At 45.9% G+C, this 25,658-nt stretch overlaps 1 non-coding gene across 1 annotated transcript; it reads left to right on the top strand.

Moving 5' to 3' along the window:
- Window positions 1–5,303: 5,303 nt before the first annotated feature.
- TRNAV-AAC lies at window positions 5,304–5,376 on the top strand. The gene has a single exon. It is a non-coding gene; the product is annotated as a tRNA-Val (tRNA).
- The last annotated feature ends 20,282 nt before the right edge of the window (window positions 5,377–25,658 follow it).

Raw genomic sequence — 25,658 nt, 5'->3', positions numbered from 1 at the left:
AGTGAGGAACGCAGAGGAGTGGAGGGACCCAAGTCTGTGTAGTACCAGTAAGAGCCTTTGGGGAAACCCAGTGCAGCTGTGTACCAACCAGAGGCTGACTCAAAGGGCAGTATCTCCACGGACAGGCTGCTGCAGTAGTTGGCAATCTCACAGTGTTATGAAAAAAAGCATCTAGTGACTAAAAAGGAAATGTGTGCAACAGAGCAGTTCAGAAAATTCAATTTCCTCAGCAGCTTTGTGAGTGGAAGAAATGGTGCTATAAAAGGGAAAATGAAGTCTGTAGAAGGGATGAGCTGGTTTCCCCCAAGCACAGTAAACACCATGGCAAGGATGGCCTAGCACAAGGATTTACTGGCTCCTTCTTTCTCACACACACACTATGAAACGTAGTAGATGCCTATCAAGCTGCACTTCAGTTGCATATTAACCAATGCGTTCAGCAATTCCCAGCTTTCACAATCTATTCAATCTGCAGCAATGCTTAGGGAAGGAGAAGTGTTTTCCCCCATGTTTCACAGTTTTGCTCCTGCTTCAGTAGAGTCTTAATCCCTTGTGAGCCCCCTGGTTTACTCACTGCTGCTCAGTCCTAGCAACCTTACCCAGAAAAAGCCAAAATAGGTTGCATTGCAACCAAAACCAACAAAAAAAGGCTACACTTTGCAGGAGATGAACTGCAACATGACTTCCAAGCTCACTCTTTTCCTTGGTAGCCAAAAACCCACAAGAGCAGCCAGTAAAGGTGAATCTCTAATTGTTTTTATATTCAATATGTGTTTCTCTCTTAAAGTTTGCCTTTCTTTTTTTCCTCCCAACATAGCAGAGTGCTTCTTGTATTTTCCCTCCTGTTAAATATCAGCATGTGCTTTGAGTCCTGTAGAGCTGAACAGGAATTACTAACAGAACTGGAAAATAATACTAGTCCTGTAACTCTTGCAGGCACAAAATCCTTACCAAGATACCAAAAAAAAAGGAGCATTTTCCTTCTTTTGTGTCCATCTGCATAACACCAAGGGTAAAAGATGGCCCAGATATGTAAGTAAGATGAAGTAATACTCTGTGGCAATGCAGGAGCTGAGGTGAGCTGAGTTTTAGATCACATCCATACACAGTGGCTTTCCCAGTGTAGGCAGGAGAAATTCCTTTGTACATCTTCTAGCTTTTCTGTGTGGTACTTAGCTACGTGCTCCAGATGGGAACTGGGATGAGGTAGAGAAGGATCCCTGCTGCTTGGATGGCTGTGGCTGCTTCTGGGGTCAGATGAAGTATCGGTCAGGGATTTTCTAGCTTTATTGTTTTGTAAGCAAAGATGCTGAGGGTAGTGCTGAATTCAGCAAGGATGTTCTTGCCTGGAAAACTACTAATGACTGGTATGCTTTAAAATAGAGTCCATCCTTCATTCTGTGATAATGCCACACATTTCTTGAAATGTGTTTTCCTGCTATACTCAAAAGACAGCCTCTGTTGAGGGTGTGCTGGATGCTTTTGCTCAGATGTCAGTGCTCGTACTGGAGGTCATTTCTGTATGGTGGCCTGTGCCAGGCTAGGGGGCTCAGGGAAGCAAAGTGGTCCCTTGTGCTAGTGGGACTGTTCTGAGTCCCACTGAGTCCCTGTTCTGAGTCACTCGGTCCAGATCCTGGTCTCGGGAGGGATACCTGGGCATGTGTGAAAATAGAGCCAAAGCCAGGAACATCCCTCCCACCCCCACAGCCATCCCGCTCCACAGGTTTCCTGCCCTAGTGAGAGACCCCTGTGCTTGTGCTGCTATGTTTTGGGTCTTCCCTGGGCCTAAACCACTTCATGCAAACCTGGCTCCTCACCTGTGGGGTGGTACCCAAAGCAGAGTGACTCTGCATCCCAGGGTGTCATCACTGATTTGGGAAGAGGCTTCCAGAAACCCTCATGGCAAGGAGTGTTTTGAGACATATCTTCATGGTGAACAAAATTCATGTAGCACTTCAGGATCAGCAAAGCGGATCTGCTTTGGGCTGAAAGCAGGATTGCATCCCTTACAAAAGGGGACTTGTTCCCCAACCCCTGTTTTCAATAGGAATTCCCATCAGAAGAGTTGCTGCCCATCTGCATGTGCCCTCTACTGCCTGCCTGCCTTCTGTAGGGAGTGAGAGGCCAAAAGAGCCCAGCCAGAGATCTGGCCCAAAATGTGTTAAAAACATTTCTTCAAATAGTCAGTTTTAATTGTAATAAGTCATATTTACTATCCCTCAGGACACTGGTTGTGGAAGAGGGAATATTTAGACCTTAAAAATAAAATAGGATGAATGAATGAGTGTTGTGTGAAGGACTGCTGAGAGTTAGGTGTGGGGTGAGAGGCATTACATCTTCCTTAGAGAGAGGAGCCCTTGCAACATGGTTTGAATAATGTGTGAGGGTTGGCAGGGGAAGCACTTTGACTGAGAAATATTATTTTAGATTAAACAACAAAACTGCATGCACATACAGACTAGATCATCATAACACAGCCAGGCTTTGACTGTGTACTGCAGCATTATTGCTACTTATAATCAACAATTACTAACACTATACTCCAGTAAACTTAGTGGTAGCAATTACAGCAACATAAATAGCAATGCAGATGACTAAAGGCATTGCTGTCAATGTGAATGGCAGCTATAGCATTAGAAAAACATTTGGAGGGAAGATACCAGAAGTTGATGAGTGAGCTTGGGTCTGCTAGTCTTTTATATACCATTTTTAATATACTTCCTGAAATGAAGCTTCAGAAAGGTACACTGCCTCTTTAAAATTAGTCTAGGAACTACAGGTAGTTCACATTATTTTTAAAATAATAAATCTATATATATCTATATTAAAATATATATGTATACATAAGTTGGCTAGCCTACTTTGTGGAGAGGCTGCAGCTAAACTAAGTCTGAGCTAATATTGTATTACCATGGTCTTCTGGTTTGTAGATAGCCCTTCCTTATTAGATGAGGTTCTGTTCTTGCTCCACAGAAGGTGCCTGTGTATATAATTCCTTTGTATTGCTTTCTGCAGAGTCCCTTATATATTTCTTACTACTAATGCTGTGTAGAAAAGGAAATTCAGAGATTTTACTACTGATAATTAACCATATAATGGCCATTAGCAAAATAAAGATTTAGTTGTTTGGGAAACAGATTATTTATATTGTGTATGGTTTATTGCCTGATAACTTGTTTGGTGACTGGATATTCTTTTCCTTCTCCTGGTCCTTTTCTGCTTTTTCCAGCTACAGTGTTTACTCCTCACTTTGATTATCTAGCAGGCAATAAAGTATATTGTATGTTTTGAAGCCAAGCAGTGTGCTTCTTAATTGTCCATTAAGGGGAGGTCAGTGTTGGTGGTGGCTGTGGAGCTGCAGATGCTCCCTGGCAGGACAGGTCTCCAGCTGCAGCAGACACCTCTCCCACCACAGCTTTTGGACAAGGCAGGGCCCAGAGAAGGGCCCAGGAGAAAAACCTGGCGTTTCCTACTGAGCAGGAAGGAGGAGCTGCTGCTTGCTTCCCTAAGGACATGCTGAGACCCTGCGGGCAGAGATGAATTACTCAGTTCCACACAGCAACCCTTTTAAGTTTTCCAGCAGGGGCAGCAGGTGCCACCACCATCACTGGCAGCCTCTGGCTCTCCCAAACGCCTGGTGCCCCGGTGGTGCTGGGTATTTACTCCTGGGTATGGAGGTGGGCAGACTTCAGCACACATGCCAGGCTGGGGTCTGTGGCCAGGCAAGGAACATCAGGGCCACTCCATGCTTTTCCACATTTGAGGTGCTGCATCACTCATCCTTAGCAGGTAGACACAGCCCCGGGTGTGTGAAATGTAATCATGCCTGTGGCAAACTGCCTGGCCTTACCTGGTCGGCTTGTCTGGGTTTTTATTGCTTTGGTTTTCTCTGTCTTTCATGGGGAGCCAAGTTCTGCATGGCAGTTCCTCTCCTTCCTGACACCTGTGGCATTTCTTTCTGCATTTCAACAATGTCACACCCACAAGTGACCAGTGGGAGCTTGCCAGGTGCTGTGTTTGCAGGAGGAGCGTGACCTCCTCTGCCCCTTTCCTTCCCCCTTCATCAGTCCTCGCTGCTCAGACCTCCCTTGGCACCTCCCTGGAGGGACACACAGCATCATTCCACGTTGTGGCCTCCTCTCAGCAGAAATCATCAGCTTTAGCACAGCACTGTGGGGGCTGCCATCGAGTCACTCACCTGATAAAGTTGGTCCTGCTCTGAGAGCCAGGACGTGGGCATGTGGAGCTGCTCCTGTGTAGTGGGACAGGATGTAAGGAGGCAAAGCTGCTTCCCACTGAATGTCATAGGAAACAAACAGCTTTGGCATCTGGAGAGATGAAGCTGCTAAAAAAATGCAGCCTTCATTGGTCAGCATGATTTTCTAGTGCTCGTTTTCCCCATTCCACTCTGAAACAAAGGCTGAGATGGTGGCCCTGCCTGTGCAGCAAAGCTTCTCACAGAGCAGTAAGAAAACCCACCTCATTTTTAAATCGAAGGCTCTGTTTTTTTCTTCAGCACTGATGTTTTGCTATTTTTTGTGGGGGCAAATGCATGCATATTGCAGGCACATACACAAGGAGATACAGCTGAAAACACTGCCTGTATGCCTGTGCACCACCCTGCTGACTGCACCACAAGGTGGGAGGGTTTTCTCAAGGGGATAGACACCAAATGCTGCACTCTGAGCCCTAGTGCCCAGCTAGGCTACTGCCCTATCAGGAGGGATGAAACACCCTCTGTGGGGTGGCAAAAAGGGCCCCAAAGGTACCCCTACCATCCCACAGAGACACTGAGGAGCCCCATGGTGAGGGGTGGCCCATGGCAGGGGGACAGAGGGGCTCCTCACCAGTAAGTGTTTGAGGTAGGTATGCAGGGGTGAGGGAGGGTTACCTCTTTATTTCAGTCCATCATAAACAAAGGGCTTAGCAAGTCACAAAATATTTTTCTCTTATTTTCAAGATGTCCTGTCCTTACTTAGAAGCAGGAATACAATCACAACCCCTTGAACAGTACCTTCAGTTTGGTCCTCTAGCAGTGATGCACCTCCTGGGAAAAGAGTGCTTTCTTGTGTTAGTATATGGAGGATTATTCAGTTTGCTCGTAGGTCAACAGAGGAGACATAGGTTATAGCCGGGGGGAGTCATGCTCTTTTCCCAGGCAACTCTCAGCAAGACAAGAGGGCACGGTCTCAAGTTGTGCCAGGGGAGGTTTAGGTTGGAGATTAGAAAGAATTTCTTTACCGAGAAGGTGATCAGACATTGGAATGGGCTGCCCAGGGAAGTAGTGGATTCTCCATAGTGCAGTTTCCATAGTGTAGTGGTTATCACATTCGCCTAACACACGAAAGGTCCCCGGCTCGAAACCGGGCAGAAACAGCGGGCTAGGGTGGCTTTTTTTGTCTGACCAACCTGATCTTGCCTGACCAACCTGATCTCCTTTTATGATCCGGTGACCCGTATAGTGGATGAGGGGAAGGCTGTGGATGTGGTCTACCTGGACTTCAGCAAGGCCTTTGACACCGTCTCCCACAGCATCCTCCTGAAAAAGCTGTCAGCCCACAGCTTGGACAGGAGCACCCTGTGCTGGGTTAGGAACTGGCTGGAGGGCCGGGCCCAGAGAGTGGTGCTGAATGGGGCTGCATCCAGTTGGCAGCCGGTCACCAGTGGTGTCCCCCAGGGATCAGTGTTGGGCCCAGTTCTGTTCAATATCTTCATTGATGATTTAGATGATGGGATTGAGTCCATCATCAGCAAATTTGCAGATGACACTAAGCTGGGGGGGAGTGTGGATCAGCTGGAAGGCAGGAGACCTCACTGCTCTCTACAACTACCTGAAAGGAGGGTGTAGCCAGGGGGGGTTGGTCTCTTTTCCCAGGACTTTCAACAAGACAAGAGGGCACGGTCTTAAGCTCTGCCAGGGGAAGTTTAAGTTGGATATTAGAAAGAATTTCTTTACGGAGAGAGTGATCAGGCATTGGAATGGGCTGCCCACTGAAGTGGTGGATTCTCCGTCCCTGGAGATATTTAAAAAGAGACTGGATGTGGCACTCAGTGCCATGGTCTGGTAACTGCAGCAGTAGTGGATCAAGGGTTGGACTTGATGATCTCTGAGGTCCCTTCCAACCCAGCCAATTCTATGATTCTATGATTCTATGACTTGTATCGAGGAGATGCCTGGCTTCATCTTGCTGTGCTTGCTGCATCATGGCAGAAAAAGCCAGAATAAAATCTGGTTCCTCTTTCTAAGCAGTGAAGCTTCTCCCTTGTCCCTAAACCACAGCTCTTATGTTGTCAGGTGCTTGTGCCAGGACTCGGCCTTGCTTGCAAATCCTGCACATCCCACCTGGAGAAATCAGTTGGTAACACAGGCAGCAGCAACGCTGGCAGCTCCAACTGGGTACAGCAGCCCACACCATCTATATTCAGCAGCTAGTGAGTGCTGGAGCAGAACCTCAGTTACAAAGCAGATTATGTTCTTTAATGTTTATGGAAACTGCTGCTGAAAAAAAAAACCCCAAAACATAACAAAGCTTTGGTTGTGGGTCACTGAGCAGCAGTGATAACTTCCAATTTAAAAATAAGACTCCAAAAAATAAAGCTTGGCACTGCAATCCACGTGGGGCAAAAATCCTCCTGCCTCTTACTGCATCTCATCAGCTTCCTGTTGTTTATTTAGATGGATTTGAAGGCATGCTTGGGCTGGCACTTAATTGCTTGTCTTAAGGACCCGAGTATTTAATTAAAAGCCTGATATTATATGGCAGGGAGAGGAGCCCTAAGTGGAAGCACAGATCGCAGATGAAAAACTTAACTAAAATGCTCCACTTTTCCTGGTTTTAATTTCTCCCTAGCTAAATAAAGGTTGATTTTTTTTTCACTAATATGTCTCACTTCTTAAACATAGTTGAGCTTTTTATGCTCTACATGGTTGATATATTGTCTGCATTTCTCCTGTTGGCACACCATGAAATTTAAAATACCTTGAACACTTGGGAAAAGAAATTTGCTAGGAAACTTTCAGAAATTCTTTTTATTCAGATTGAAGGGGAAACCAAACACAAATATTCTTAGTACCAGCCATCCCTTTGGAAGGGAAATCTCTTAATTGTACTAGCCTGGGAAAAGGAGTTTTCTCCCAGGGTCTTCAGCAGTTATGAGCAAATGCAAATGTCATATGGTTGCTTTTGCTGCTTCTAGTTGCTAAGTAGGATTTAAGTGTGCCAACCACCCAGGACATGTAAAGGAGAGGCAGATAAGGCAAAGACAGGGTGCAGAGCACAGGGAAGCCAACCCAACACTTGCACCTCCAATTATATCCTTCATATATCCTTGATTTTTCCATATTGCGGAGGAAAAGAAGAAAGAAGTAGACCTATGTGAGCAGAGTTGCTTGGGCTGGTATGTGAAAATCATCTGTTTCTGAGCCATCCATGATGGCAATTGTTTAATTTCTTCTCTGCAAAGTGGTGGTCAGGAGAAGCTGCTGCTCAAGGCCTCAAAGACCTCAAGATGGGTGCAGGCAGTCTCCTGCAGCACCAGAATCCCTGCAGGGCTGTGTGGCCCTGAGAGGGAGAGCTCAGCCAGAGGGGTTCCACCAGGGCTGGAGGGAAAGGGGGCTGCCAGAGCCTCAGGAATTGGGTGTCCCAAAATCAGCTTCTGAAAGGGCTGAGAAGCAAAGCAAGGAGTGGCCCACATTAACCAACCAAAACCTCTCAGAAAACAGGAATAAAACATCATCTGTCAGAGGCTGGCACGGGGTGGTTATTTTTTTAGGTTATTTCTTAGGTTTGCTTTTTTAGGTGGTTATTTTTTTAAAGATTACGTTCAGCAGTTTGGATCAGAGTCTGAATGACCCCTGTGCTCGGAAACTTCTCCGTAGCCTGGTAAGTGCAGAAGTCTGGAATTTGTGTTTTGCATTTTTTGTGGTAGGGAGCCACAAGCCAGCCCGCCCCAAATACCACTCACAGGTGTGCACGCATGCACATGTGTACACACACACACATGTACACACACACACGTGTACACACACACCCTGGTACCACCATCCTGCATCCCAGAAGTGACCCTGTGCACCATGGTCACTGCCTCTTGGCCTGGCTCTTGGTATGCTCCTTCCTTGCTTCACCTCCTTGTCCACAGCCCCAGGCGACCTCTCCCCTGCCCTTGGTAGTGGTTGGTCTCCATCTCAGGAGCTTCATTGCAGGACTTCTTGCCTCCATCTCTCCCAGCAAGCCAGTGAGCTGCTGGCAGGCATTTCATAGAATCATAGAATCATAGAATTGGCTGGGTTGGAAGGGACCTCAGAGATCATCAAGTCCAACCCTTGATCCACTACCACTGCAGTTACCAGACCATGGCACTGAGTGCCACATCCAGTCTCTTTTTAAATATCTCCAGGGACGGAGAATCCACTACTTCCCTGGGCAGCCCATTCCAATGTCTGATCACCCTCTCTGTAAAGAAATTCTTTCTAATATCCAACCTAAACTTCCCCTGGCACAACTTGAGACCATGCCCTCTTGAGGCTCTTTGAGGCTCTTGTCTTGCTGAGAGTTGCCTGGGGGCTCAAGTATTTTAGGGAAGAGGGCTTCCAAAAAAAAAAAAAAAAAAGTAATAAGAAGGGGAAGTAAGCAGGTGTATCAGATTGCAAAGGTTTATACTGGGCCCTGGCTCTATCCCTGCAGTCATTTCCTCCCATTCAAGAATGCTTCTCTTTGCTCAGCAAAGTGTTTCCCAAAAGGTATCTAATTTGAGGAAGTTTTTCCTTTTATTTGTTGGTTTTTTATAACTATCCATTGAAGGTAAACAACCTCCCACTACCAGGAGCAGTGGGGGGGGAGCACCCCTCCTGCCTGACTCAGCAAACTATTATCATATAGAGTTATAGTAAATCACTGCAAGCCTGGCAAGGCTCTGGATATTTCTGAGGTCTCAGCAGTGTTGTTCCAGTCCTTGGGAGATGTTACACTGGCACTGCTCACTTTCATGTAAACCAGTTTACTACATGCTCATTTCTATTCCCCAGACTAGTTTCAACCAGTGACATGATCCAGGCTGAACCACCACCTGAACATGAAAAACTTTGGCTGTCTGGTTAAAGTTCAGCTACGGTGTTTGGTGGTAGTGCAAATAATTACCAGCAGCCCTATGGAGGGAGCTGTGGCATAAGTGGAGCTTCTCCCAGGTAAAGGACTCAGAGTGTAAGCATGGCATAAAAAGGACAAGCTCATAGCCTCAGCTATAGTTCCATCTGGTTTTGACACTCTAGTTAATATTTAGGGTCGTGCTTCTGAGAGCTGTATCAAACAAGGTATGATGCTCCTGAAGCATCCCTGAGTCCCTGGGTGAGGAGGTTGCTCTTGTGACAAGATTGAAATCAGTGAAAAATCACTAAAAATAATTCAACCTAGTCCATAGCTTTCTATTATTTTTTGTTATTTTGCAAATTCAATGATTCTCAAATTCCTGCAGACCCAGGAAAGCACTGATGCTTTTCAAGTAGTACTTGCTAGGGAGAGTACACTCACATTATTGTTTCCAGTCCACTTACACCTATACAATTTCCACTGGTAAGGTGCTGTTTTACACTGTGCCACAACAAGGCACTCTTAAATCTACTTAGTACAAAACTGAAAAATAAGAAAGCCCTGGCTTGGTGTCCACAACTACAATTCACAGGCTATCATAGGCAAGTGTGGTGGATCTGGCCCAGAAGACCCATTAAGGGTAGGTGAATCCCACCCAAATAAAAGGGCCCCCATACAAACACCAAACTGCACAAGATTTATTGTTAAAGTGGTGCACTCAATAGTGTTTCAGATCAGTTCATCTTCTCCCAGCTCTGCTGTTCTAGAGGACCTGTGTGATGTGGTGACCTCCTTCTGCTGCATGAGGGATGACAGTGGTGCAAGTGCTTTCGTTTTCTTCTGGAATTTAATAACCTGGCAGCTCTTTGCCAGGCATGTCCCAGAAGCAAACAAGCCCTAGAGGGGACGTTTGGGATCCTCCTTTGGGCAGCTTCCAGTCACACATGCTCTGGGGACATGCAGTGCGTCCGCATGGGGACTGGCAGACTACACCTAGTTCTATATGAAACCCCTAAAATTTCCATGCTGAGTCAGCAACTCAGCTGTTTTGTCCTAATCCATGGCAGAAAATTACTTGCTAATGAGTCATTTGAAAAATTCCTTACCTGTGGCTGACCTTGTTGTGCTGCTTTGCCTTGCTGGATGGTGAGAAGGGAAGAGGGACCTTGGGGAGAGCCCACCTTGGCTCAAGCACCCACCTGGGAGTGATGCCAAGCTGCCAGAGCTGTGTTGCTTGGCCATACGTGTGAAAAGGAGCCAGAGCAGATGAAATCCCAACCTCCACGTACCTCAGGAGGCTGCCCACCTCCCGGTTTTCAGGTGGAGGCTGCAGAAAGGAGAAGCCAGACCCAAGTGCAAGCAGAGCCCCAGTTGCTGGGGCTGCGTGCCTGGGGTAACACGGGTGGAGCAAAAGCAGAAGTGGTGGGGTCTCCGCTGGGATCACATCACTGTGGGGTCTTCAGCTGCAAGTTTGGGCTCTCCTTTCCTTCTGCACCCATGTGGTATCAGCAGGAGAAATGGCTCTGCTAAGGCAATAAATGCAGAAGCCTCTCAAACAGCTGCTGTTCCTGCATCCAGCCCATTGCTATGCAGAGGGAATGGTATTTCTAAGTGCTGTATGGTTTCCTTATGCTGCTTCTGTGGAGATTTTTTTTTATCAGCTCAAATATTTTTTTATCAAATCAAATATTTTTTATCAAATCAAACATTTTCATGTATCAAATAAATGTATGAGAATGGCAGGGCCGCTGGTGGAGACACAAAGTGTAACACCACCACTAACCAGCATTAGTGTATTTCAATTTATTTTTTTTTTAAACATCCTATTAAACAATATCCCAAGGCTATAAAGGCCTGTAACTGGGCTGACCACCATGGTGTGCCACATCCCAAGCCTCAGGGGATAAGTGGCATGGCCATGGCTATGGGTGACAAGACCTTGCTGGCAGAAACCTTGTGTGCCACAGCTTCCTCACTAACCTCAGCCAAAACTGGTGCTGGGAGCCTGAGCATTGGCAAGGTCCTGCAGTGAGTTTGGGGCTGGGACACCAAGTGAGCTGAAGCCACCTTGCTTGCAGCACAGTGTGGCAGAGGATGCTGCTGGATCTGATGCTGCCAGGCAAGAGGGGAAGCAGCCCCAACATGTGTGCTGTGAAGGCTGCTTCACTTGGGGTGTGATGGAGAGGTAGAGAGGAAGAGGGGAAGTGAATGCAGTGAATAGCAGAAGTGAATAGCAGGAACCAAGGGAAGAAGCTCAGGCTGAAGCCACCCAAAGGCCACACAAAGAGAGGAGTAATTTGCTGTGAAATGCTGGCTGTGAACCTTATACAATATTGAAGCACCACAAGGAACAGGCGTGGATCAACATTTTGAGGAACTCCCACCTCCACATTATGTTCTTATCTCCTGAGCAATCTGCAGGGAACTGAAGATTTTTTTTTTTTTTTTTTGCAGCTGCCCAGGAGTTCAAAAATGATTTCTTTTTAAAATTTAAGCCATAGCTCCAATCCTGCTTTATAAAAATGCTTCCATGGACCATTTTATTACTTGGTGGTGTCAAAGTTGGGTGAGGCACACAGGTTAATACCAGCAGTTGCTCATGGAAGGAAGGCAAGCAAGCTGCTGAGAGGCCACCCTGACTTTTTTTTGTTTCACGTAATTGATCTTTAAATAGGAGAATAAATCACTGGTGTGACTATAAAAGGGAGATCATTCACTAAAATTTTTGTCTAAAACAGATGGCTGTGGTGACTCAGATAAAATACTCCTCCTGCTACAAGCTATTTGAAAAGCAACCATGGTTTGCCTTTAGGAAAAAATGACACACCGTGGTGATGAGCCTATCTAGGAAAAATGGAGTGAAAAAAGTGGGACCTACTTGCAGGTCCCATTTAAAAGATAAAAATGGTTCAGCTGTATCACATCTCTGACTTAGCAATAGCTTTGTGGTCCATGTGTGCAAGGATGAGGTGTGGGATGTGTCAGAGACTGATTTGTACCCGTTGTGTTTTAGGAAGGAGTTACAAAACACTTACAAACTCCCAGAACACTGGGATTTATATAAATACCTCCAGCTTCCTGGTTCCAGTCATTTCTATGACATCTTGTCTCTTTCTTTGTGTGGGGGGAATTCTAGGATACATCTATTTTCACCATAACTTTTATGCCTTAATTCACCTTTTCTACCCTTGCAAATTCAAGGAATCCTTTCTTTTTGTCATTTTTGTCATTGCCCAGCCCCAAGCCTGTGTTTTTACTTTCTACTGGCTGTGTTTACAAGTACTTGCTGCTCTGCCCTCTTATTCTGAAATCTGATGTTCTTTCTCTGCTAAGAAAAGCCTGTGTTACTCCACTTCTGCATTCTGCTGGAATCCTGACAAGTCTGTGTCCCTTCCTCGAAGTTTAGCAAACATGGCATAGCTCTTGCAATATTAGGTAGGCTCTGACTCAAACAAAATTAAATTTATGCCTGTAGATACCCTTTTAATTTACCAATTTCAGCTAACTGCCTGTTCTTCATAGTGTAATTTTTGTGACTGACAGGGAGCAGCTACTGCTGGCACAGTGGCATAGGTGCTTTTCCCTTTCCCAGCCCTTTGCAGTGCAGCTACCAAGCAAGCTGGCACTGCAGGGCTGCTGCACACATCCCACATGGGCATCCATCCCTCCTTAGGTTTTGTTCCAACCCCCCAGCATGGGCAGGGACACCTCCCACTAGACCCGGCTGCTCCAAGCCTCATCCAACCTGGCCTTGAACACTGCCAGGGAGGGGGCAGCCACAATTCCCTGGGGAACCTGTGTCAATGTCTCACCACCCTCGCAGTGCAGAATTTCCTCCTAATGCCAAACCTAAATCTCCCCTCTTCTATCTGAAAGACATTCCACCCTTGCCCTGTCACTAAATGTCCATGTAAAAATCCCTCCCTAGCTTTCCTGTAGGCCCCCTCATGCCCTGAAAAACCCCTATAGAATCATAGAATAGAATTGGCTGGGTTGGAAGGGACCTCAGAGATCATCAAGTTCAACCCTTGAACCACCGCTGCAGTTACCAGACCATGGCACTGAGTGCCACATCCAGTCTCTTTTTAAATATCTCCAGAGACAGAGAATCCACTACTTCCCTGGGCAGCCCATTCCAATGCCTGATCACCCTCTCTGTAAAGAAATTCTTTCTAATATCTAACCTAAACTTCCCCTGGCACAACTTAAGACCGTGCCCTCTTATCTTGCTGAGAGTTGCCTGGGGAAAGAGACCAACGTCCACCTGGCTACACCCTCCTTTCAGGGAGTTGTAGAGAGTGATGAGGTCTCCTCTGAGCTGCCTCTTCTCCAGGCTGAACACCCCCAGCTCCCTCAGCCTCTCCTCATAGGATCTGTGCTCAAGACCCTTCACCAGCCTGGTTGCCCTCCTTTGGACCTGCTCCAGCACCTCAATCTCCTTCCTGAACTGAGGGGCCCAGAACTGGACACAGTACTCGAGGTGTGGCCTCACCAGAGCTGAGTACAGGGGCAGAATCACTTCCTTGGACCTGCTGGCCACGCTGTTCCTGATACAGGCCAGGATGCCATTGGCTTTCTTGGCTACCTGGGCACACTGCTGGCTCATGTTCAGCTTCCTGTCAATCCAAACTCCCAGGTCCCTTTCTGCCTGGCTGCTCTCAGCCACTCTGTGCCCAGCCTGTAGCGCTGCATGGGGTTGTTGTGGCCAAAGTGCAGGACCTGGCACTTGGCCGTGTTGAACCTCACCCCATTGGAATCAGCCCAACTCTCCAGTCTGTCCAGGTCCCTCTGCAGAGCCCTCCTGCCTTCCAGCTGATCCACACTCCCCCCAGCTTAGTGTCATCTGCAAATTTGCTGATGATGGACTCAATCCCCTCATCTAAATCATCAATGAAGATATTGAACAGAACTGGGCCCAACACTGATCCCTAAGGTCTCTCCAAAGGCTTGTCCTCACGAGGCTGAATAAGTCTTTTAGAAATATTAATTACATTTTAATTAGTCAGTAGCACAGCATAATGGTGCCAGCATCCCCTGCACCAAAGGAACAAAAATTAAGGTTTTTCTAGATCATGTCCCTTGGTAGGCTGGGAAAGCCAGGTTTCCCAAAGGCTGTTGTGGTCCTTGGTCTTACCTGATCTATGCATGACTGGTGGTCCAAAGCAGTACAGAATCATCAAACCATTGAATGGTTTGGGTTGAAAGGGACCTTAAAGATCACCCAGTTCCAACCTGCCATGGGCAGGGACACCTCCCACCAGACCAGGTTGCTCCAAGCCCCATCCAGCCTGGCCTCGAACACTGCCAGGGAGGGGGCAGCCACAGCTTCCTTGGGCAACCTGTGCCACTAGATAATCTCTTCTTAATATGTAATCTAAATCTCCCCTCCTCCCGTTTGAAACTGTACCTACTAAGGCTTCAACACTGCTTTGGACTCATATAAAAACAAAAGACACACTTCAAAAAGTGTTTTCTTCCTTTCACCTTCCCATCCCATCTCTCAGCCCCAAAGTCTAAGTTTGGCAATGGCATGAGGCTTCAAAGCAGTTTACAGACCTCTGTACACATTTAAACAATCTGTCTAAAAGCTGTTCTTTCTTTGTATTAATTGATTGAGAGATTAAAATACACCAGAGTTTTAAAGCAGGTTTTTAAACTGCCTATTTAAATCAGCTGAATTTAAATTCCAGATGTAGTTTTCTGCTTCCCTAAAGAAAAGTTGATATTTCAAAAGCTCAGGGCTTTGGTTCAGGTGATTCACCCTGCTACAGATAGCATCTGAAACCAAAGAAAGCATGGCTCCAACAACCACAATCTCTAAGGGAGAATTAAACCACTAAAACCAATTTTTTAATTGGCCTTTATGAATAATCATGACCTATTTCCCCATTTGTTCTCTTTTACCTTTGTTTTAGGAGATACAATCCCTGGCTTAAGAGCACCCCTGCCAGTTTGAAGGGCAAACAAAAAAAGATCTTCAAAGGCAAACAGCTTCTGGAGGCAAGATGGGCTTTGCTCTCTGAAATGCATGGACCCATCATTAAAGTGTAATGCTGACCATCCTCCTCCTCACAGGAGGAAGGACTTATGCCTCTTTGTCACAGAACATACACAGGTTTCCAGAGGTATTCCCAGGAGAAACAGTGTTCTGCTTTACTTTTTGCTATAAACCAAAGAAATAGTTGGGTGCAGATACACATAATAGAAATTATTTTCACTGCTTTCACTCCCCTCATGATCTCTAATGATCTGGAACCATACTGGGCTTCATGCATGAATCCTCAAGTTTGCAGTCTTCTTCCAGTCAAATGCACACCTCGCCCATTCACAAATCACAAAGGTTTTTTTTGTCCTTTTTCACAAAACTTAGTTTCAGATCCTCCATGGTGTCCTTTTTCACTGTCATGGTTTAATGCTGGGCTGACAATTAACCAGATGCTCTCTATTAATCCCCCTCCCCTCCCTGACGAAGAAAGGAAATCAGTTCTATCATGGCCCAAACACTCCCACACTTTTCTCCAAATGTAGTCACGTCTATCTCATTTTGGCAGAAGGTTTTGCCTGTAAGCCTAGCCCTCAGAATAGTAATGTCCATCCTCACAGTCTGATTATCACTTCTACAGATCTCTCAGATCTCCTGCAGGCTGAGATGAAGCAACAGAGGCTGGAGTGTGGCTTTGCAAAATGGAATTCAAGGCAATCCATGCAACTCCTAGTCCTGTGTCACTGCAGGTGTACACAGGTAGGAGACCATTCTGTTGCATCAGTGCATTGTTTGAGGAGCTCAAACCCACCCAAACCTTCTGCTTTATTCTTATACCTTCTCACCACACCAATCCTTGAAATGCAGCCTCAGAAATGACATGCCAGGCCAGCCAAAACTCATTAGAAATCTTTAAAAATAACTACAGTGGGACTCTGCCTAGCTCATGAGAGTGCATGTGTGCACACATATATCTTTTCAATAAGTGGAAGGATGACATTTTCAAGGATTCTGTTGCCAGGATGGATGACCTTTCTTTTAATAAAAGCAGAGATTCCCATGTAGCTTGGTGACATCAGAAACTGAGGCTTTTAAGAGAGCACCACCAGCAAAAAGACTTGTGATTAAATTAAGTGTTTAGTCCTCTTTTTGGGACATACAGTTAGTAACTCTCTGTGACGGTGGCAATCAACTGGCCTGGCCTTGTTCTTCGAAAAGGTAATCATCTGCATCTGAGGTATGAACATCAAAGACAAACTTGCCCAAAGGCAACTCATTCCCATCCTGAAACAGGTGACATATCTTGCCTTCTGGATGAGCTTTTCCTTTTTTTTTGGCTGTTGAAGGAGCCTAGGTGAGAGGCTGACACTCAGCTGTTCAGTAGCTAGATGACTGCTGTGAAGTGATGTCCTTTCCCTTCCATCAGATGTAATCTGAAAAGTGAGTGGTCTCCCCTGAAATGCAAATGGGTATCACTCTGGGCATCACTCACACAGTATGACATCAGGAACAGTTAGAAACAGAGAATACTTAAAATTTAGGAAGAAGTTAAATAGTTGCTGTGCTCAGTCTTGATAACCAGTTTTCCCTTTGCAAGGAAGAACCACAACTAAGCTAGAGGAAAAAAAAAAAAGAGCAAGCAAGTCCCATCATCACAAGCCTTGAGTTTTCAGAAACACCTGAGAGAGGAAAAACAATGCATATTATTTTAGTTTGCAGATTTTTGCAGCATTTGATTTGATGTCACTCTCCATAATAAAAGCTGAAGGAAGAAGAAAGAAGGAGGGGGGGGTTATGACATTTGTCTTCCCAAGTCATCATTGTGCTTGCTGTAGTCCAGCTCTCCTGGAGATGCCTGAACACCTGCCTGCCATGAGAAACAGTGAATGAATGCCCTTGGGTTTGCTTTGCTTGTGTGCATGGCTTTTGCTTCACCTGTTAAAGCCCCTTCATCTTCAGCCACGAGTTTTCTCACTTTTAACCTCTGATTCTCTTTCCCCATCGCATCAGAGGGGAGTGAGTTGCAAGGCCAGGATTTCTCAACCTCTTTTTATAAGCAATGTCACTGGTGCCAGTTGCCCCTGTCCTCACCATCTCTTGCCTTCAGCCACTTTGTGCTGCCATGGATGAGCAGCCCTGGGATGAAAGGGCAGCAGGGACCAGCAGTCTCCTCAGACCATCATTCCCACCATATACTGGTGCCATGACAGAGCCTGCCAGTGTGTGCTCCTAGTTCTGCACATGGCAGCAGCTCCCTACTGGCATGGCTTGGAAGGAATGGCCAGGGTGGAAAGTTTTTCCCTCATCTGGTCTTTCCAAGCTGTTAAAACATCAGGGTTAGCACAAAGAAAGGTAGCTTTGAAATCATCTGGTCTGTCTCTCCATCCCAGAGTCAGCTTCTTGTCCTCCCTGCTGAGGGTCTGGGGAAGCAATAGTTGCCCCTTTCATCCCTTTTGTTTTCATACGTTGCAACAGACTTCTTAAAAAAAATTAAACTACCTGTCAGTTCTGACACTTCCTCTAAGGCCATGTTTTCCTAGACTTAGGATCATTTTTTTCCCTGGGTCCCCTCCAACAGAACCACAGCTGAACTACAGCTCCTGAAATCCAGTCTCCAGGGAAGGAGACTACACAACGTCACTGGGCAGCCTGTGGCAGTGCCCTGTCACCCTCACAGTGAAAAAAAGCTTTTTCTTACGTTTACACAGAACCTCCTATACTCCAGCCTGCATCCATTACCCCTTGTCCTATTATTGATAATCACAAAGAAGAGACTGGCTCCATCCTCTTGACACTGACCCTTTAACATATTTGTAAACAATGGTAACGTCCTCCCTCATTCTCCTCTTGTCCAAGCTGCAGAGCCCCAGCTCCCTCAGCCTTTCCTCATAAGGGAGATGTTCCACTCCCTTCATCATCTTGGTCATTCTGCTGTGGACTCTTTCAAACTGTTCCCTGTCCTTCTGGAACTGAGGGGCCCAGAACTGGACACAATGTCCCAGATGTGGCCACACCAGGGCAGAGTAGAGGGGGAGGAGAACCTCTCTCAACCCTCTAACCACTCCTAAGGCACCCCAGGATGCCATTGGCCTTCTTGGCCACAAGGGCACATTGCTGGCTCATGGTCATCCTCCCACCCACCAGCATCCCCAGTTCCCTTTACTCTGCACTGCTCTCCAACAGCTCAGTCCCCAACCTATGCTGGTACCTGGGGCTGTTCTTTCCTAAATGTAAGACTTTACACTTGACTCTGTTCATTAAATTTCTCCCTGCCCAACTCTCCAGTCTGTCCAGGTCCCTCTGACCTCTGGTTCCTCTAGGCATCCATTTGATGCCTCTGAGCAGAAGGGAAGGATGACAAGCCTCTTCTAGGGTCTCTCTAGGCTTCTCTTCCTGCTCCAGCCTGGAGCAATGCATTTCTCAACAACAGCAGAAGATGACTCAGCCAGCTTGGATTCAATCAAATTCTTCAAATGCTAGAGAGACACCTCTGTGTTTGTACCATCTGAATCTTGGTGCCTGCTGTGACACATACTTTTTCTCCTCTGCTATAGCTACAGATGATCAAGATGGTGGCACTTGTTCTGCTGTCTCTGAACCTGTCCATCTGTTCCTGCTCCTGGTTGCAAGTGCACAGAAAATACTTTGTGGCTGCATATGCAAATGAACACGTTCATAGACATAGGTATAGCCTCAGGCTAAATAATTTAACAGCTTTCAAGTTATTTATTTTATATCAAAGTTCTGCTGTGCTGCTCTAGGGGCAGCTTTTGACTTGGTCTGCTTTTCATTAATTTCTAGCAGCTTCTCCCTCTTTCACCTGTGGATTCCATTGCTCTTTTGAAACTCAAGAGACCTGACAGGTCCCAGGGGATAGGTTTAGGGGTGTATCACTGGGAGAGACTACAGCTCCCCAGGCAGACAACCTACATTTCTCCGTAGCCCCCAAACATAGAGCAAGCTCAAGCCTAAAAGCTCTTAGGTTTGGGTTTTGTTTTGGTGCTTGTTTTTTGGGTTTTTTTGTTTGTTTGTTTGTTTGTTTTTTTCTTTATTTGCCTTTACACTGAAGTGAAAGGAGCCTTTTCCTTTTCTTGCCAAAGACAATTTATGGGCAGGTCAGCTTATTTATGCAGTAACAACAGAGGAAGACCTGCTATTAAATCAAAAGCAAATGAAACCTGATACTGGTACTATGGTAGCTACTGGTACTATGAGCCTGGGATGCTTTAGCTGGCATTTCAGAGGTTGCACTTCACAGGATCTGGCAAGCTTGGATGAGTAATGGGGAAAGGCTCCATGTGTTTGCTGGGTGAGCAGCATACAAGAACCTGAGGGTTCCAGCAGCAGCTGCTCTGGGTGAGGGTTTTAAAAGTGATGGGAGAAAATCTAAACCAAGAACCTGATCCACCTGACCCCATCTGAAAGCTCACAAGGACAAGCTCCTAAAGGAAGTCAGGAAGCAGCACCACTTGATTTATTTTAGGCTAGAAAATGGGGAAATATACTAAGGAGTAACTGTTTAGTAATGTTGAGAGGGACTGCATCTTTTAGCTAAGAATGTTTTGCAGTGTACAGCTCTTAGAGCACTCTGTGAATCTGGGTATCCAGGCTGAGAAGCCTGGGAATGAGTTGCTGGTCTCATCCCATCTGCAGCATATGGCTGTGGTACCTTCAAAGCAGCTGCCTTCTTCCCCCACCTATCCTGCTGCTCTTGTTTATGTATTTTGGGTGACCTGAGATTACACCTGAGACCTGATAACACACGAGAGCTGCAAGGTCACTTTAGTATCATCAGACAATGGGAAGCATGATCCACTAGTGTAAAAGAGGTAGGTTACTAATGCTGTATTAAAAAAGCCCATTTTGTACTGCATTAAGTACAATCATTTCACTTTCCTAAGATCACTGTTGTGACAAGTGTGAAGAGATGAAGTAATTGCTCTGGAAAAGATGATGGAAGTGGAGCTCTGCTCACTGCTGCACTCCAGCCCCCTCACACCACTTTGGTGACAACACCCAGTCTTGCTCTCATCTTCAGTTCTTCACTGACAAAATTGGATTTTGGCTTCCTTTGGGGTCCCCATAACACCTTCAGAAAGCTGGCCAGTAAGAGGTCATCCCAGAGGTGGTCATGTTATCTCCAGACATTCAGCTACTGGGAGATGAAAATCTCAAGAGCTTTCAAGTGTTATCAGTTCCTCTTTGGCACTGAGGGAACTTTGGTACCTCAGAATGCTCAGACTCCAATGAGATATGACTGTCACCTGTATGTACAGGTTTTAAAATGTTTTAATTGGCAAAGCTACTCTTTTATTGGGTTCCTTTTCAGATCTGTCAGAGCACCATGTTCAGGAGTGGTATGATAAAGACACATTCACAATGGCAAATGCATGTACATTTGCTTTATTAAAAATTCAAATTTAGCCACAGATTGACTAGTGTAGTAAAGTTGCCTAAAAATCCAGATAACAGTTCCCTTTCATCTTGATTTTTTTGAATGCTGATCATTCAGATCCCACCAAAGCAGAATCCACACCAGCTGCTGGTACAAACCATACCTCTTGAGAATGTTTCAGAAAAAAAAGGTCCTGGGTATCCATACTGGTATGGAATCCTTCTAAGTCAATGCCTTCAGAGCTTGTGATGCTGACACTCCCCTCTTGTCATGTAGGCCTATCATTCCTCCAGCACTGGGGGATTTGAGCAAAACATGTGCCCTGTGATGGGCTACATCCCACTTCCAACAGCACTCCCTCAGGGTGAGGCTGGGAGTGCAGGGACACTTAGCAAATGAAATCTACATTGGGATCCAACTCTGAGATGCAATGCTGACATGCTGGGGTGCTTTGGAACACAACAACTGGTCTCACTTAGTGCTGGTGAGGCCACACCTTGAGTACTGTGTCCAGTTCTGGGCCCCTCAGTTCAGGAAGGATATCGAGGTCCTGGAGCAGGTCCAAAGGAGGGCAGCCAGACTGGTGAAGGCCCTCGAGCACAGATCCTGTGAGGAAGGGCTGAGGGAGCTGGGGTGTTCAGCCTGGAGAAGAGGAGGCTCAGAGGAGACCTCATCACTCTCTGTAACTCCCTGAAAGGAGACTGCAGCTGGGGGAGGTTGGTCTCTTTTCCCAGGCAACTCTCAGCAAGACAAGAGGGCCTGGTCTTAAGTTATGCTGGGGGAGGTTTAGGTTGGACATTAGAAAGAATTTCTTTACGGAGAGAGTGATCAGACATTGGAATGGGCTGCCCAGGGAAGTAGTGGATTCTCCATCCCTGGAGATATTTAAAAAGAGACTCTTCAGCAAGGTTGAAACCAACCTGAGCTGGCCTGGCGATGGCAAACCACAGGGATAAGGATCAAGTAAGATGGTAGTTTTCTGCTGCCTTTCAAAAGGGCCCAAGGATCCTTCCCATTCCCCTTCTGGGGAAGTTATGGGTGTCAGAGCATCACAGCACTGTGTAAAGGCAAGGGAAGGCATAGCCCATACTATGGTAAACTGTAGTGCCAGCTACAGCTTCTTCCTGCTGTTGTGACAACCCCCTCATCCCCACCAGCCCCTAGCCAGCTAGGCATGGGAAAGATGCAGTCAAAGCCTTCCCTCTCTTCCCTCTCTCTTTCCTTTTGCCAGTGTCTCCTCTTTGCTTTAAGCCTTGCGAAGTTCCAGCACTTTCTCTCTGCTGCTCACCTGGGGCCAGATTTTGGCCAGGCAGACCCTGCTGCATGCCAAGGAGATTGTTTTGTTCAGGTTTCTCAACCTGAGGCTGCAATCTGGATTAAGGGCAGGTTCAGCATTAGAGCACCTAAGTGGATGTAGTTTGTACTTTTGGTAAATAAACAAGTAGTATCCTGTTCCTTTTGGCACAGAGGTTTTCTCTTGTGCTGCTTGTTTTGTTTTAGTGTATTTTCCCTCTTTTACTTTTGACATGCATCACGCTAATTATTCATCTGTGGACCTGTCAAGAGCTCATGCTGTGCCCATGAAGTATCTGTAGTTCATTTAGCCAGCCTTGGAACAGGAGAGGAACCACATTCTCCTCTGTTGCTCTCACTGTGACTGGCACAGTCATGACTTATCCTATCACTCAATAATAATAATTCATTACTGGTCCATGCAGGGCTCCTTTAATTATAATTTATTTTAAAATTATAATTATTATAATCATTAAATTCTCTAGTGTTTTTTTGAATCAAAGCTTCCAAGTTCTACCTAGTCTGATGCCCAGTGCCAGCAGAGGGCTGTACACCACACAGCACCTTTCCTTCCACTGTGTATTTAATATGATGAATTTTCTCTTTTCCATGGAGCTGTTAAGAGAATTCTAAATCACCTTTTGAAACTGTGTTGACTGGCCATGCTAAAACCTCAATTAAATTAACTGTAATAGACAGATCTTAAAGATCCCTCTTCTCCTTACTGTTATCTTGGAAGTTTTCATTGTTTATGCTTGGATGGAACCATCTGGTCAGCAGTAGAGTGAATTTCTGCTGGTTTTTTGCATATATGTGATTTATTAAAGAATACTGCTTTCTTACATATGGAAAAACAAAGCAAACCAAAGCCCAACAAAAAACCCCAATGAACACAACTAACCCCAAGCACTCAGCACACAATCAAATGCCCTTGCTCTGAAAAGCTATTCCTGCTTCACTTATGAAAGAAAAAAAGTATAATTCAATGAATATAACCAACCCAAACTATAACCAAGCTGGCCCTAAGGGAAGAAATTCTGGAAAATGGCATCCTTCATGTTCCCACAGGTCTGGTAGTCGTTCAAAGTTTACCCTGCACTTGCCTATTGTGCAATCTTTAAAAAAAAAAAATAAATCTGGCTAAGGTAATCTGTTTCAAAATTTTTTGTTATCTGCAAATATAAAAATTGTGAATAACAGGAAAACTTACTTAAGTACTTCTTTTAAACACAACTTCCAATTCAAGTCCAAAGGTGTGACAGACCTTACTCTGTATCAGTTAGTTATTTGGACCAAAAGACATCACTGAGATGTGGAGGCAGCATGCTGACTTCATTTGACAACTTTGTGTCCTCCAGTTACCTCTTCTTGGTCATCTAGTTGGTCACACAGAAGCTGGCACTATATAAAGTCTTACAACTCCTGAAAGGTCAAAAATTGCCACTATTAAGAGTCAAGTTGGAGAAATTGGTCACACTCTTCCAGAAAAGCTGGGGTTCCTAAGCTCTGTAAAATAGTTCTCTCATCAAATATGTGTTCATGACAATCACCCCTTCATTGCACCCACTTTCCAGCTCAGTCAACTCAAAAGACTCTGTAGTCTTTAAAAACAAGAATTATTTACTGGGCAAAAATAGAACTATTCTATTAAGGAAGGAGCCAGAAGATGCCCACTTTTGCTATTAGGCAGGTAACTATAGTAGCAAGCATTTCATTATAATGCTCTGCTAAAGCACTGGACTTCTTCCAGAAGGCTTCTGGAATTGACAGTTTAGGTTTGGGTTGGTTTTTCTGGCTTACCAGACTGAACAGGCTGAATTACAGGTATTAGATGTGACTGTATTGAGGTATCTTCCAGCCATTGACACATTAGCACCACTCCTTCACCCCAAGGTTCAAGCACACAGTTTTTCTGAGTGTTAGGACCAGGGTCACTCAAAGCTTACAGGTTATCCTGCAGCAAAAACTCTTACATTTCATAGCTCTCACTGGGTCATTGCTCCTTTAGAGAAGGAAAATATGTGTGCAAGGAGACCAAAAAGATTTCAGAAGTAACAGCCAAGGTTCAGATCATCCCTAAAAAGCAGGGAATCGCTAATAATTGTAACCGTTCTCATCAGCACAGCTCCACTGAAGGGGGAAGTGTGAGCATAAACACTTCCAGACAGGACTTTCAGCCTTTCTCATTTTCCCACTCTTAAACACAACTCCAGAAATTCTTGAACTGACGCAGCAGTGCTTTAGCAGTAACCCAAGAAATAGCTTCTCACAGAAATGTCAGATCAGTGTTGCAAAGACTGACTAGAACTAGGCACTGTTCTGCTGTGTTTTTAGTTACGCTAGGAGCTGGTTATCCAGCTTGTATTTTCTCCCACAGCACATTCCAGTGACAACAGTTGATGGCTGAAGATGGTCAGCCCAACTCCAGTTGTTAGAAGGCAAACTACACACTTTCTTCCACCTCTGGATGACCTTTTCATGGACAAACACCAAGATTCCTATGCAGGTTTTGACTGGGACAGAGTTCATTTTCTTCCCAGCAGCTAGTAGGGGGCTCTGTTTTGGATTTGCAACCTTAACAATGTTGATGTTTTGAGGGATGTTTTCCTTACTGCTGAGCAGCGCTCAAACAGCATCAAGGCCTTTTCTGCTCCTCACACCACCCCATCAGCAAGTAGGCCAGGGGTGCACAAGGGGCTGGGAGGGGATACAGGCAGGACAGGCCATAGGGATATTCCATAACACAGGACATCATTCTCAGCAAAAAAAAAAACCAACCAAAAAAAAATGGGGGAGACATTCAGAGTCATGGTGTTTGTCTTCCCAAGTCAACGTTAACCTGGATGGAGCCCTGCTTTCCTGGAGATGGCTGAACACCAGCCTGCCATGGGAAGTACCAAATGAATTCCTTGTTTTCCTTTGCTTGTGCACATGGCTTTTGCTTTACTTACTAAACTGTCTTTACCTCAACCTACGAGTTTTCTTACTTTTTACTCCAGGTTCTCTCCCTCAGGCTGACTGGAGGTGAGTGAGCGAGGGACCCCAAGCAGTTCTTTGTGGCACCCACCCTGGGGCTCCCAGGGTTCAAGATAATGACAGATTTGATTGGAATGCACTAAAGACATTATAACTGCTATAGCTGTTCCATCACTAGCTGGCAGGCTCAATGCCACGGGACCTGCCTGTCTCATGGTGTATTAGAGCCTGGTTAGTGGCTGCTGTTTGTCTTTCCTGCTCGCTGTGCTGCTTATCACTTGCTTTGCTGTGCTGGGGACGTTCTGATAACAGCACTGGTGATGGGCCTGGGCTGGCAGATGGCCAGGATATGGCTGCTGCATCTGTGCTGCTGTGCTGGATCAGCTGAAATTCCAGCTTGAGCTTGAGTCAAAGGGACTGTGACCTGTGTATATGAGTCCACAGAGGAGAAGGACACACCAGAAGCATATGTGGCTATGGGCAAGTCCACATCAGGCCTGGTACATAAAATCATAGAATCAACTGGGTTGGAAGGGACCTCAGAGATCATCAAGTCCAACCCTTGATCCACTACCACTGCGGTTACCAGACCATGGCACTGAGTGCCACATCCAGTCTCTTTTTAAATATCTCCAGGGATGGAGAATCCACTACTTCCCTGGGGCAGCCCATTCCAATGCCTGATCACCCTCTCCCTGAAGAAATTCTTTCTAATGTCCAACCTAAACCTCCCCTGGCACAACTTAAGACCGTGCCCTCTTGTCTTGCTGAGAGTTGCCTGGGAAAAGAGGCCAACCCCCCCATGGCTACACCCTCCTTTCAGGGAGTTGTAGAGAGTGATGAGGTCTCCCCTGAGCCTCCTCTTCTCCAGGCTGAACAGTCCCAGCTCCCTCCCCAGCTCCATCTTGAAGTGTGTCTGTGGTTA

This window comes from Calypte anna, chromosome 1 (assembly GCF_003957555.1).
Source record: "Calypte anna isolate BGI_N300 chromosome 1, bCalAnn1_v1.p, whole genome shotgun sequence".
NCBI lineage: Eukaryota > Metazoa > Chordata > Aves > Apodiformes > Trochilidae > Calypte > Calypte anna.
This window is presented reverse-complemented; position numbering and strand designations above follow the sequence as displayed.